The sequence below is a fragment of the Balaenoptera borealis genome (assembly GCF_965194805.1).
Source record: "Balaenoptera borealis genome assembly, chromosome: 21".
Taxonomy (NCBI): domain Eukaryota; kingdom Metazoa; phylum Chordata; class Mammalia; order Artiodactyla; family Balaenopteridae; genus Balaenoptera; species Balaenoptera borealis.
Window position 1 is genome coordinate 2,361,146 of NC_138880.1, and position 13,701 is coordinate 2,374,846.

Genomic DNA, 13,701 nt, shown 5'->3' on the forward strand with positions numbered 1-13,701 from the left:
GGATGTGTCTCTTTGCCTGTACACTCAATGATAAAACTATTATAATGAAAATGTATTTACCAATTTGACAAACTAAACTGCTTCTTAAAAGCAAAATTTTTATTATTAGTACAGTTGCAATTTTTCACGTAGTCTGTTTTGTTAAATGTTCTTTTGCCTCAAATTCTGCCTTGTTTGGTATAAATATTGCTATCTAAACCTTCCTTCCATTTGTGTTTTCTAGAAACATCTTGCCCTTCTTTTTATGTTAGATTTCTGAGTCATTTGGTTTTAGGTCTGTCTTATAAACAGCATATAATGGGATGCTGGGAATCCTTGTCTTTGTTGGGGTCTGTTTAACCCATTCACATTTATTGCCATATTTGATAAATTTGATCTTTTGTCATTAAAAAAATTTTTTTTTACTTTATATGCTTCTTATTCTCTGTGCTTTTGTTATATGGATTATATTTTTGTTCTCTTTCTAGTGATTTGAAAGGCAACATCCAGTTTTTATTCTGTTGCTAATTTTATAGATTTAAAAAGTAAAATTGACTCATTAGCTCTGAAAGTTCTTGTAAAAGAGGGCGTTCGAAAGAAGTCATGAGCAATGGAGCATTATTGGAGTAAGTGTCTACCCAACCAAGGAGGCTGCTCTGACAGGCAATCTCATTTGATTTCAAGTGTTGATACTTTTATGTAAAAAAAGATAGTGTTTTACAGTAAGGTCAGCTTACTGTAACTTGACCCTTTGGTTACTTAAAGACTGATTTAAAATAAAGATAGCAAAACAAAATCTTTGTCTAGGCCCTCTCTCTGCTGTGCACCCTGCCTTTTCTGTCAGCCTCACTGTGTCTCCTGTGTAAGGAGTGGCAAGCAGCCAGCCAGGTGAGGCAGGAATAGCTCTGAATATTAGGTCCTTTCCTTCTGGGCTTCAGTTTCCACATCTGGAAATTTAGGAGGTTGGGACACATAATCTCTGAGGTCACTTCTAGGTTTCAACCTTCTATGATTAAAGAGAGTTTATTAAACACTTATTTGCATAGCTTCAGTACCAGGCTCTATGGAGAATGAGAAGCACAAAACCTGTCTGTGTTTAAAAAGCAGAGAAAAGGTCCTAAGTTGATAACAGACTCTGCGTCTTGATCTGTGTGGTGGTTACATTGTGTATATGTATGTAAAAACGCATTGGCTGTACCTTTAAGATGAAGGCAACTTAATCACTTTACTTGTGTGTTTTATACCTTGATAAACAAGATAAATAAACCAAAAAAAAAAAAAAGAGAGGAAAAAAACTGGCAAGATGTTTAAAGGTTGTGTTTATAAGGCAGGATGGCGTATGGAGAATTCACAGGAAGTAGATAGTGAGTTTGAATCCTGACAACATCAACTATTAGCCTTCAAATCACATTATTTAAGCTTTTGAGACTCAGTTTCTTAAGTGAAGATGAAATTTACAGTGTCTACTTTATGAGGCAGTCAGAGGTATTAAGTGAGTTACAAGGCACATAAAGCACCTGGCATGTAGTAAATGATCAATACCTATTTTTAAGAAGAGGCAGTAAGAGTATTAAACAAACATATGACAGATTCAAAGAACTAAAATACTTTACATTAATCTTTTGAAATCACCCCAAAATAAATAAAACCCAGAAAGCCCAGTGTTAAAGAGACTATGAAGAAAAAGCTAGACTCATATTTTTCTGGTGACGTTGCAAATTGGTAATGCTTCTTGTGGAGAGCTCCTGGCAATTTATAATAAAAGTCACCCAGCTGATTATGGTCTTTAAGCTGGTAATCCCACTTTTCAGATTACAGCCTGAGGAAATAGCTCAAAAAGGAAAAAGAAAATTAATTTATTTAAACATGCTTGACTGAATTATAATGGGTGGAGACAATTAGCTGAAAGATGGCTTAATTAAACCGTTTTAGCAATACAGTGGAATATTTCTCCATTTAAAATGACAGATATGAGGACCAAGTAAGATGCATGGAGAATTCAAGCAAAAAAGTTAGAAAATAGTGTGCACATCTGAACATAACCACGTAAAACCCATGCCTGTGCAATGATAAGGGTTGGAAGCAAACTTTGTGACTCTCCAGTTTTATGTGGGAAAGAGGTGATCTATATTTTAATTTTTGGTTTATTATGTTGATAGTATAATGATTGCTAAGTCAGTCAATAAAAATAAAAATGATATGTTCTGAGATAGAACAGAGTCTCTATGAAAAGAGAGTGTATGAACTACAGAATAAAAATGTAGAGCAGAAATACAGGTCGAATTATAGAAAAATAGACATTAAGCTTCCCTTAATTTTTAAGCATTTGCCTCACCAATGCATCCTGAAAATAGTTATCACACTTGATAACTGATATCACACACGCTTTTCCCAGAAATAATTTTCAAGGCAGCTAAAACCCTCAAATTTGGAGAAGAAAACTCATAGAGAAGTCGTTTTTAGGGATATCTGGTTCCTTGTCAGTTGCATTTTTTTTCCAGCGGCTTTTCTTCTTTTCTTTTGTGACAAAGGAGGCAGTTTTATAGATGCTGAAATGATTTACAATTGCCTTATTTAGTTGCCCTTATTTTTTATGTCTCTCCAAAGAGTAACAAAAATTCATCATTTAAAAAGAGAAAATGATCAGTTTTTAGTGTAAAGAGAGAAGAGCCACTTTAGAGAACCAACAGGAATGGAGATAAATGGAGCCTGGCCCCATGGCCACAACATGCTGAGTACTTTGGATCATCTCAGATGTTGGAAGCTTTACAGGGAAAATGGAATGAGCTGCGGGCAATGGGGTGCCTCCTTTTTAACTACCTGAAAGCCCAAACCAACTTTTAAAAAAATGTATATTTAATTGAAATATAGTTGACATACAACATGATGTTTAGTTTCAGGTGAGGTGTACCACATAATGATTCGACATTTGCATACATTATGAAATGGTCTTCCTTATGCTGTGTATTACATCCCCTGACTTATTTATTATATAACTGATAAAACTGGAAGTTTGTAACACTTAATCCCCTTCACTTATTTCACCCACCCCCCCACCCTCTCTGGCAACCACCCATTTGTTTTGTGTATCTAAGAGTCTGTTTTCACTTTGTTTTGTTTGTTTATTTTGTTTTTTAGGTGCCACATATAAGTGAAATCATGTAGTATTTGTCTTTCTCTGACTTATTTCATTCAGCATAATACCCTCTATATCCATCCATGTTGTTGCACATGGCAAGATTTCATTTTTTAGTGGTCAAGTAGTATTCTGTGTTTTATATATGTGTGTGTGTATATGTGTGTGTGTGTGTATATATATAAAACCACATCTTCTTTATCCGTTCATCTACTGATGGGCACTTAGGTTGCTTCCATGCCTTGGCTATTGTAAATAATGCTGCAATGAGCATAAAGGTGCATACATCTTTTTGAATTACAGTTTTTATTTTCTTTGTGTAAAAACCTACAAGTGAAATTGCTGGATTATATGGCAGTTCTGTTTTTACTTTTTCAAGGAACCTCCATACTGATTTCCACAGTGGCTGCACCAATTTACATTCCCTCCAACAGTGTAGGAGGGTTCCCTTTTCTCCACATCTTCTTGTTATTTCTGGTCCTTTTTGATGATAGCTGTTCTGACAGGCATGAGGTGGTATCTCATTGCAGTTTTGATTTGCATTTCCCTGATCATTAGGGATGTTGAGCATCTTTTCATGTGTCTGTTGGCCATCTGTACATCTTCTTGGAAAAATGGCCATTCAGGTGTTCTGCTCATATTTCAATCAGGTGTTTGTTTTGATGTTGAGTTGTATGTACTTTGTATATTTTCGATATTAACCCCTTATCAGATATATCATTTGCAAATATCTTCCCCTATTAAGAAGGTTGCCTTTTCATTTTGTTGATTGTTTTCTTTGCTGTGCAGAAGCTTTTTAGTTTGCTGTAGTCACATTTATTTTTGCTTTTGTTTCCCTTGCCTGAGAAGACATATCAAAAATATTGCTAAGACTGATGTCAAAGAGCATACTGCTTATGTTTTCTTCTAGGAGTTTTATTGTTTCAGGTCCTCCATTTAAGTCTTTAATCCACTTTGAATTTATTTTTGTGCATTGTGTGAGAAAATAGTCCAGTTTGATTCTTTTGCATGTAGCTGTCCAGTTTTCCCACTACCATTCAATGGAGAGGCTGTCTTTTCCCCACTGTATAGTCTTCCCTCCCTTGTCGTAGGTTAATCGAGCATATAAGTATGGGTTTATGTCTAGGCTCTCTATTCTGTTCCATTGATGTATATGTCTGTTTCTGTGTCATACCATACTGTTTTGATTGCTGTAGCTTTGCAGTATAGTCTGAAGTCATTTCTGTGGAAAATATTCTAGTTTGCGAAAAATGACATTGGGATTTTGATAGGAATTGCATTGAATCTGTAGGTTGCTTTGAGTAGTATGGTCATTTTAACAATATTAATTCTTCCAATCCATGAGCATGGTACATATTTCCATCTGTTTCTGTCATCTTCAATTTCTTTTATCAGTGTCTTATAGTTTTCTGTGTCTTTCATCTCCTTGGTTAGACTTATTCCTAGGTATTTTATTCTTTTTGATGCAATTGTAAATGGGATTGTTTTCTTAATTTCTCTTTCTGATAGTTTGTTGTTAGTGTGTAGAAACACAACAGGTTTCTGTATATTAATTTTATATCCTGCAACTTTACTGAACTCATTTATTAGTTTTAACAGTTTTTTGGTGACATCTCTAGGATTTTCTATATATAGCATCATGCCATCTGCAAACAGTGACAGTTTTCCTCATTCCTTTCCAATTTGGATGCATTTTATTTCTTTTTCTTGTCTGATTGCTGTAACTAGGACTTCTAACACTGTGTTGAATAAAACTGGCATCCTTGTTCCTGATCTTAGAGGAAATGCTTTCAGCTTTTCACCATTGCATATGATGCTAGCTGTGGGCTTATATGTGGCCTTTATTATGTTGAGTTATGTTCCCTCTATACCGATTTTGTTGAGCATTTTTATCATAAATGGATTTGAATTTTGTCAAAAGTTTTTTCTTTATCTATTGAGATGATCATATGATTTTGATTCTTCAATTTGTTAATGTAGTGTATCACATTGATTGATTTGCAGATATTCAACCATCCTCGTATCCTCAGATAAATTCTACTTGATCATGGTGTATGATTCTTTTAATGTATTGTGAATTTGATTTACTAATATTTTGTTGAGAATTTTTGCATCTGTGTTCATCAGTGATATTGGCCTGTAATTTTCTCTTTTGTTGTCTGGTTTTGGTATCAGGGTGATACAGGCCTGGTAGAATGAGTTCGGAAGCATTCTTTCTATTCAGTTTTTTTGGAATAGTTTGAGAAGGTAGAATTCATCTGTGAACCCATCTGGTCCCAAACTTTTGCTTATTGGGAGTCTTTTAAATTACTAATTTAATTTCCTTACTGGTAATTGGTCTGTTCATGTTTTCTATTTCTTTTTGATTCAGTCTTGGGAGAGTGTACCTTTCTAAGAATTTGTCCATTTTTTCCAGGTTGTCCATTTTATTGCTGAATAGTTGTTGCAGTAGTCTCTTATGATCCTTTGTATTGCTGTGGTGTCAGTTGTAATTTCTCCTTTTTCATTTGTTTTTATTGATTTGGGCTCTCTCCCTATTTTTCTTAATGAATCTGGCTAAAGGCTTATCGATTTTGTTTATCTTTTCAAGGAACCAGCTCTTAATTTCATTGATCTTTTTTATTGTGTTTTTTTTTTAGTCTCTATTTTATTTATTTCTGCTCTGATCTTTATGATTTCTTTCCTTCTACTAACTTTGGGTTTTGTTTTTTCTTCTTTTTCTAGTTCCTCTAGGTGTAAGGTATAATTGTGTATTGGAGATTTTTTGTTGTTGTTCCCTGAGGTAGGCTCATATTCCCTTTCAGAACTGCTGCATCCCACTGATTTTGGATTGCTGTGTTTTCTATTTTCATTTGTCTAATTGTGATCTTTTCATTCTTCTAATTTCTAATTGTGGTCTTTTCTTTTCTGCTTAGAGAAGTTTAGCATTTCCTGTAAAGCCAGTTTAGTGGTGCTGAATATTTTAAGCTTTTGTTTTTACATAAAACTCTCTATCTCTCCCTTAAAACTGAATGATAGCTTTGCCAGGTAGACTATTCTTGTTTTTTTTGTTTTTTGTTGTTTGTTTTTTCTTGTCATCATTTTGAATATATTGTGCCTCTCCCTTCTGGCCTGCAAAGTTTCTGCTAAAAATTCAGAGGATAGTCTTAGGGGAGTTCCCTTCTATATAATGAGTTGCTTTTTTTTGCTGCTTTTAGGATTCTCTCTTTATCTTTAATTTTTGCTGTTTTAATTAACAATATGTCTTGGTGTGGACCTCTTTGGGTTCATCTTGTTTGGGACTCTCTGTGCTTCCTGGACCTGGATGTCTGTTTTCTTTCCCAGTTAGTGAATTTTTCAGCTATTATTTCTTCAAATAAATTCTCCGTCCCTTGGTCTCTCTTCTTCTGGGATCCGTATAATGTGAATGTTAGTATGCTTGAGTTTTCTCAGAGGTCTCTTAAACTGTCCTCATACTTATTCATTTATTTACTTGTTTAGATTCTTTTTAAAAGTTATTTTATTGAAATATTGTTGATTTACAATGTTGTGTTAATTTCAGGTGTGCAGCAAAGTGATTTGGTTATTCATATACATGTAAATATATGTATTCTTTTTTTACATCCTCTTCCATTATAGGTTATTATAAGATATTGAGTATAGTTCCCTGTTCTATACAGTAGGTCCTTGTTGGTTATCTATCTTACATATAGTAGTGTGTATATTTTAATCCCGAACTCCTAATTTATTCCAAACTGTCCTCATTTTTAAAAATTCATTTTTTCTGTTCAGCTAGATGATTTCCACTACTTTGTCTTCCAGATCACTTATCTGTTTCTTTGTATCATCTAGTCTACTGTTGAGTCCTTCTAATGTATTTTAAATTTCAGTTACTTTATTCATCGTCTCTGTTTGGTTCTTCTTTATATTTTTTAACTGTGTTAAGTTTCTCACTGGGTTCATCCATTCTTTTCCCAAGTTCATTGAGCATCTTTATGGTCATTACTTTGAACTCTTTATTGGGTGGACTGTTTATCTCCACTTCATTTAGTTCTTTTTCTGAGGTTTTGTCTTGTTCCTTTGTTTGGAACATATTCCTCTGTTTCCTTATTTTCCCTAATTCTCTGTATTTATTTCTATGTATTATTTTAGGTTGGTCACATTTCCCTGTTGGAGAAGTGGCCTTATGTAGGAGATGTCCTGTGGGGCCCAGCAGCGCAGTGCCCTCACCAGAGCTATATGCTCTGGGGTGCCCCTGTGTTCGCTGTGTGGGCCCTTCTGTTGTGGTGAGGCCAACTTCTCTGGGTGTGGCTGGTGAATAAGACTACCTCTGGCCTGGTTGGCTGCCAGGCCCTGCCCTGCCTCGTGCAGTGGCTGGTTGCTCGCTGGTGTGGGGCCAGGTCTCCCTGGCTGCATGGCCTGGGTGGTGGGGCTGGAAGTGGTGCCAGCCCGCTGGTGGGCAGGCAAGCCCCTGGCAGTAATAGGCTAGAGGGAGGGCTACAAAATGGTGCTCGCCAGCACCAGTGCCCAGGTGGCAGAAAGAGCCCTCAAAATGGCTGCCGCCAGTGTCTATGTCCCCGGGGCGGGGGGGGGGGGGTCCCAGTTGCCTCCTGCCTCTCTCAGAGGCTTTCCAAGATCAGCAAGAGGGTCTCACTCAGGCTTCTTTCAAATTACTGCTTCTGCCCTGCTTCCCAGAGCATGTGAGATTCTGTGTGCCCTTTAAGAGTGGAACTCTATTTCCCACAGCCCTCATGTTCTCCCATATACAAGCCCTGCTGGCCTTCAAAGCCAGACATTCTGGGAGCTCGTCTTGCCAGTGCAGGACCCCTGGGCTGATGAGCCCAATGTGGGGCTCGGACCCCTCACTCCTTGGGGAGATTGTGGTTATCGTGTAGTTTGTGGGTGGCCCACCTGGGGGTATGGGTCTTGACTACACCACATCTCCGTCCCCCACCCATCTCGTGGTTCCTTCTTTATATCTTTAGCAGTGGAAAATCTTTTCTGTTGGTCTTTAGGTTGTCCTCATCAATAGTTGCTCTGTAAATAGTTGTAATTTTGGTGTGTCCATGGGAGGAGGTGAGCTCAGGGCCTTCTTACGCCACCATCTTGGCCACACCTCCCAAGTCAATGTTTTAGTGTTTTTGAAGTGAAAAAGATTGTTAGTGTGTACAGGGGAACATGGTGGGCTCTGATTGAGGGGCCGTCCTCCTTTTCCTTGGGCCTTCCCTTAGCGCTGTCCTTTGGGAACAGAATGCCTCTGGGAAAGAGTGAAGGGATTTGCTAGGTGCGGGTGCTCAAAGAGATGGAGGAAGCTTTGTACCGGAAATGTGTTTGGTGTCATGGAAAAGTTTTGACCCAAGTTACAAAATGCAAGGTGTATTACCCCAAAGAGGACTGGCAAAATCACCAAGCTGGAAGGAGTCTTAGAAATTGATTAGTCCAAACCCTTGATTTTACTAAAGAGGAGACAGACTCCAGGAAGAGAAATGGCTTGCCCAAGTTTATAGTCATCCCTGAGGACATGGCGAAAACCAAATCTGTTGATTTCCGGGTATTATTTTTCCTGCTCCCCCTGCTGCAGTTCCCCTGCCTTCCACCACCGCTTCATTACTGACCTTTTCTGTGCTACCACGATTAGACTGCAGACTTAGAAATGTAGCCGTTTAATGCACAGAGTTTCTTTAAGCCATCAGAGGTGTGAATCAGCAAATTGTGACCCACAGCACTGGTCCAGGATCCTGTTTGTCTAGCAGAGGGAGAGAAGTTTAATTTCAGGAGCTCAACCTGGGTTCATATCCCAGCTCCACCACTGGGCTGGTGAAGGACGTGAGCTTCTCTGAACTTCGGTATCCTCATCATAGTAGGTAGTACCCAACTCTTAGACTCCTTAGGCGAGGATAAAATGGCTCAATGTTAGCCATTGTTATTGAGGCTCTGAGGGTAGTTAGAACTATTTCTGTGAAAAATCCTAAGGAAATAAAAAAATTCTCTCTATATAATATAGCAACAATCAGAAATCTTTCTTTGGTAGTCTTTTATGGGTCTAGTGTAGCCTATTTTTTTCTGTAGCTTTTCATCCAACAGGTATCTCAATTGCCTCAAAATATAACTATTCTTAATCTTTAAAATTTTTTTCCCTATTTTTGTCTCTCTACTCAATAATTTTTATAGCTTTATTGAGGTATAATTGATATATAATAAACTCACATATTTAAAGTATACAATTTGATTAGTTTTGATATACACATGAAACCACCCCCGAAATCAAGATAATGAACATATATACATCATCAGGAAAGTTTTCTTCTGCCCCTTGGTAATCCCACCATCCTACCCCTCCTGATCCCTCCTGGCCCCTCCCAACGCTCCACACCCGTCCCCAGGCAAATGCTGATCTGCTAGAATTTTATATTATGCAATCATGCAGTATGTTTACTATTTGTTTGGCTTCTTTTACTCAGCATCATTATCATCCTGTTGATATGTGTACCAATAGTTCATTCCTTGTTACTGCTGATTACTCCAATAATATTTTCTTTGTTTACTCTTTACCCCTGTCTTGCTTAACTGGCCATGGTATGGAATGAAAACATATTTTAATGATTTTTTTTTAAAGGATATTTATTTTACTTTTTTTTTTTTTAAAGGAATTCCTTTATTTTTATTTTTTATTTATTTATTTATTTATTTTTGGCTGTGTTGGGTCTTCATTTCTGTGCGAGGGCTTTCTCTAGTTGTGGCATGCGGGGGCCACTCTTCATCGCAGTGCGCGGGCCTCTCATTATCGCGGCCTCTCTTGTTGCGGAGCACAGGCTCCAGACGCGCAGGCTCAGTAGTTGTGGCTCACGGGCCCAGTTGCTCCGCGGCATGTGGGATCTTCCCAGGCCAGGGCTCGAACCCGTGTCCCCTGCATTGGCAGGCAGACCCTCAACCACTGCGCCACCAGGGAAGCCCTTAATGATTTTTAAATATACCTTGATTAAATATCTGTGTTTCTCTTTCTTAGTTTTCATTTTGTTGTTATCCAGTATACTTAGTAAATAGTATATAGGAATTGTACGTTCCCTGAGAGCGACATCCATTATATTCTGTATGCATATTTTAAAAAATTGATATCCATGAGCAATATGACTATTTATTTATTTGAACACTGAGATGAAAATTTTCTCCTGTCTTGTTGGCTCTCACTACAAAAAAAGCATCCTTCCATTGGCTTGACTCAATAAATTGATTGAATAAATTCAATTATATGAATATTTACACATAGTTTTCATTTTTATGGTGAAATATTTCTTCTGCTAATGTTATAGTCTTTTTTTGAAAATGTGGACAGTATGTTCTCAATTCCCTTACAGCTGGAGCATAACATGAAATAAACTAAAAAAAATTGATACAGCAAAAGTAATACATTTGCAAGATAATAAGAGATCATTTGGGCAGCAAGTCCATTTTTGTAATGACTTTATACCAACATCATAGTATCTCTCAACTGTTGACATTTCTGCATCTGGGAAGGGAGAAGATAAAAATTACCATTCAAAACACCCGTTCGAGTTTGGCGAAAGGTTTAATTTCTTCATCTATCACAGTGTAACGAGCCCTATGAACACTATAGATCAAACCTCAGTGCCAGAAGTGCAGAGACTTGGCAGTGGCGAGGGCAGAGTTTAGCCATAAGGAATCATAAAGAAAGCCAGAGAAAAGAAACTTCACCCATCCTGCACCTTAGACTTGTGTTCTGGGCGGCTGTCCTAGGAAGCCTGGGAATGCACTCATTTAAAAACTGAGCCCATAAATGGAGTTGTATATACTGACCTTAAAGATGCCAAAAGGATTCTAGGAGCAGATAAATTTTTATGGAACACGGTAAAAAGTAAGTCAGTTACTTTCTGTGCTGGAAGGTTAACTTGGAGATGATCTGGTCCAGACTTTTATTTTGCTGGTGACCAGCCCAAGGTCACACAATAACTTAATGGCAGAACTGGGACTAGGTCTGGGGTTTCTGAACCACACACTCATGCCCTCTCTGTGTTGCTGCTTCTGTTGTGTTGGGGCTGGTTTGTTGGTGTGTATGGTGCTGGAATGTGTCATTCGTTCTCTCTGAGCTGCTCTGTGTAGGGGTCCCTGTTCCCTGGGGCACCTCAACCTGACGGGCTCTTCTTCCTGAGCATTCTGTCTTTGGGGGGTGGGTGTACTTTGGTGAATGGGGGGTTGTGCTTCTGGCTCTTATCAGTTATGTGAGATGTGATGTTTGGTTAATGGACAAACCCATGATTTTGATCGTCAAATTACTCATTATCAACTAGTCTGGTAGAATCTTTATACTCAGGAAGGCCACAACTTTAAGTCTTGCAAGAGCTTGTGCTTTTTAAAGTTCCCTTCCCTCCCCTTCACATCGAAGTCTAGATGCTGTCCTGCCTCATCTTCCTCTGTCTGTGTTGCTTGTTCCTCTCTGCAGTGTATCTTTTCCACAGATGGAATCCTAGTGGGGAGGGGAGCCAGCCGATAAAGACCATCCTCCTTCACTGAGAACCATGGCCTGGTCCAACCCCTTATTTACAGATCTGGAAACACAGGCTAAGAAGTTATGGACTTGTATGCAATCTCACAGCAACAGATTTAAGATGATGGTTTAGCTCAGGCCACTGTAACAAAACACCACAGGCTGGGCGTCGTATCAGCAACAGGCACTTGTTCCTCACAGTTCTGGAGGCTGGAAGTCCAAGATCACGGTGTCAGCATGGTCTGGTTCTGGTGAGGGCCCTCTTCCAGGCTGCGGACAGCTGACTTCTCACTGTGTCCTCATGTGGCAAAAAAAGAGCAGGCTAGCTCTCTCGCGGTGTCTCATGAGGGCACTAATCCCACTCAAGAGGGCTGCACCCTCATGACCTAACTACCTCCCAAAGACCCCACATCCAAATACCAACATACTGGGATTAAAATTTCAAATATGAAGTTTGGGGGAGCAGAAATATTCCATAACAGATGAAAACCTGAATCTCTTGCTCTGCTCAGGGTTTAAGTGCAGCAGGTCTCCCTCATTAGCATCTGTGATGTTGTCTAGCATGTGCCAGCAGCTGTAGCATCTCATAGGGGCAGGGCTGGCCTTGGAGGAGTTTCCTGGGAGAGGCCGTTGAGTGTAACTGCAGACTGTGCTGCGGAAGAGCTCTCTTTTGTGAAGGAGCATCAACTATCTGTCTGTATCCCAGCTGATTTAGGAGAAAGATTGTGTTATTGGTCTTACGATCAACGGCAAACAGAGCGCTTTAGTTTCTTTCTGAGTGATTAGATGTAACCCCCATTCTCTCCAGTCCTAGCCCATTTTTTCTGATGCTTTAACGGCATATTATTTGCGTCTCTATTTAGCATGTGAGTCATTTCATTCTCTCTCGTATTGGTGGTTTACATGTTGATTGTGTGGAGATGGCTCACACAGGGGCCTCACAAGGACCCCAAGGCCTAGGGTAGGAGGCACTTGGTAAATCCTTGGAGCATAAGGAAATCTACTTGATACCTTTAAGGTAATATTAGACCCACGCATTTTAAAAGAGACTTCCAATAATTTAGCATCATAATTCTGTTCATCATCTTGGTAGTTCTGGTCAAAGTATCTGTGCTTATCCTCACTTATCAGAGTGAGAAACTGAAGTGAAGAAAGTGAGGGTGGCCGACTTCACGGGCAGGATTAGGAATAAGAAAGGGGCAACTTCTCATTCAGTCCGCGTCTGTACACACAAGACCAGAACAGAGACCCGGTTTTTCATTTCACAGAAGAATAGAAGACAACATTTGGGGGGAAGAACTCATGACTTTTAAAGTCAGTTGAGTCCTAAAACATATTGTTTTCAGTAAAATTATTTAATGTGGAAGGAATCTTGTCAAGCCTATAATCACATGCCACTTGTAACATGTAGCATGCAAGGGCACTTGCTTTTCTGAAACATACTCTCGAGAAAGATAATTTTAGAAGTTGGCTGCGCAGTTCCCGACCCTAAGCCTGCTATGTCTCCCAGTGCTGCTACCCAGGGGACTCCGTTGATTTATACAAGTGAAAACACTACCATCAAGATTTTAAAACATGTATATTACTATCCACATTTGCACAAAGAAAATCCCACCAGGCAGACTGAGTTGGCTGACACGTTTCTAGTCTTTCGGTGCTTTTGTTTGTTATTTTAGGCACACGGATGATGAAAGGGCTTTTTCGTCTTCCCGTCTTACTTTTCACATTTCAGGAATCAATGTGTCCGACACAGACGTGGTTTAGATGGATTAAAGATTTAGATTTACATTTATGAATATGAGGAAGCCTTGGAACTTAACCTACACAGATGGGTATAGTCACACCATTGGACCAATTGTGCCTTTGAAGTTCTTTGCGAGTGCTGTTGACTTTCGCTTATTCATTGTATGTTGAATAGCACGGCTTCCTAGATTGTTAAAATAGTATTGATCTCAGTGTGCTCATTTTCAACTACTCTTTTCCATAGTTGATTTTTGGCGGGCTTCTTTGGCATGATTAAAAGCTGACTTATTTATGGAATGCTGCTAATTGACGGATGTCAAACTCTATTACTGTGGCTGTGGGGTGAGGCAGGCTTCCCAAC

General features: G+C 38.9%; 1 protein-coding gene across 6 annotated transcripts in view; it reads left to right on the forward strand.

Moving 5' to 3' along the window:
* Window positions 1-13,701, forward strand: part of CSGALNACT1 (chondroitin sulfate N-acetylgalactosaminyltransferase 1) — a 335,696-nt gene that overhangs the window by 146,191 nt on the left and 175,804 nt on the right. The window lies entirely within an intron of this gene.